This window comes from Triticum dicoccoides, unplaced genomic scaffold (genome assembly GCF_002162155.2).
Source record: "Triticum dicoccoides isolate Atlit2015 ecotype Zavitan unplaced genomic scaffold, WEW_v2.0 scaffold32767, whole genome shotgun sequence".
Lineage (NCBI taxonomy): Eukaryota > Viridiplantae > Streptophyta > Magnoliopsida > Poales > Poaceae > Triticum > Triticum dicoccoides.
In genome coordinates, this window is record NW_021263636.1 from 1 (window position 1) to 1,221 (window position 1,221).

General features: G+C 51.7%; 3 non-coding genes across 3 annotated transcripts; all 3 read right to left on the minus strand.

Annotated features, from left to right (window-relative positions):
* Positions 1-100: 100 nt before the first annotated feature.
* LOC119345885 lies at positions 101-219 on the minus strand. Its single transcript, XR_005167242.1, has one exon. It is a non-coding gene; the product is annotated as a 5S ribosomal RNA (ribosomal RNA).
* Positions 220-516: 297 nt separating this feature from the next.
* On the minus strand, positions 517-635 carry LOC119345887. The gene has a single exon (XR_005167244.1). It is a non-coding gene; the product is annotated as a 5S ribosomal RNA (ribosomal RNA).
* Positions 636-932: 297 nt separating this feature from the next.
* Positions 933-1,051, minus strand: LOC119345886. The gene has a single exon (XR_005167243.1). It is a non-coding gene; the product is annotated as a 5S ribosomal RNA (ribosomal RNA).
* Between the last annotated feature and the right edge of the window lie 170 nt (positions 1,052-1,221).

Consider the following 1,221-nt stretch of genomic DNA (forward strand, 5'->3'; position numbering starts at 1 on the left):
AGCTATGACTTACCGCACTCGTGCAAAATAATAAAACACGGTAAATATATTACTTACACGTGCGTTTTGTTTTGCAAGCGGCGCGAAAAAATTTAAAAAGGGAATGCAACACGAGGACTTCCCAGGAGGTCACCCATCCTAGTACTACTCTCGCCCAAGCACGCTTAACTTCGGAGTTCTGATGGGATCCGGTGCTTTAGTGCTGGTATGATCGCATCCGACATGTTACCCCGGTCTTCGTCCCTTATCCTTGCCCCTCCCAGCTCCACTACAAAGACGATTGTACATTGCTTTGGCCGCTCCCTCTCAACTACGGAGACGAGTTTAACGCGGTTTCCACCCCTCCCTGTCAACCGCACCAGTGCACGCTTGCCGCGCCACAACGCCGACGCTGGACCCGTGAATCGTGAGCACCCAGCAATGACTTACCGCACTCGTGCAAAATAATAAAACACGGTAAATATATTACTTACACGTGCGTTTTGTTTTGCAAGCGGCGCGAAAAAAATTAAAAAGGGAATGCAACACGAGGACTTCCCAGGAGGTCACCCATCCTAGTACTACTCTCGCCTAAGCACGCTTAACTTCGGAGTTCTGATGGGATCCGGTGCTTTAGTGCTGGTATGATCGCATCCGACATGTTACCCCGGTCTTCGTCCCTTATCCTTGCCCCTCCCAGCTCCACTACAAAGACGATTGTACATTGCTTTGGCCGCTCCCTCTCAACTACGGAGACGAGTTTAACGCGGTTTCCACCCCTCCCTCTCAACCGCACCAGTGCACGCTTGCCGCGCCACAACGCCGACGCTGGACCCGTGAATCGTGAGCACCCAGCTCTGACTTACCGCACTCGTGCAAAATAATAAAACACGGTAAATATATTACTTACACGTGCGTTTTGTTTTGCAAGCGGCGCAAAAAAAATTAAAAAGGGAATGCAACACGAGGACTTCCCAGGAGGTCACCCATCCTAGTACTACTCTCGCCCAAGCACGCTTAACTTCGGAGTTCTGATGGGATCCGGTGCTTTAGTGCTGGTATGATCGCATCCGACATGTTACCCCGGTCTTCGTCCCTTATCCTTGCCCCTCCCAGCTCCACTACAAAGACGATTGTACATTGCTTTGGCCGCTCCCTCTCAACTACGGAGACGAGTTTAACGCGGTTTCCACCCCTCCCTCTCAACCGCATCAGTGCACGCTTGCCGCGCCACAACGCCGA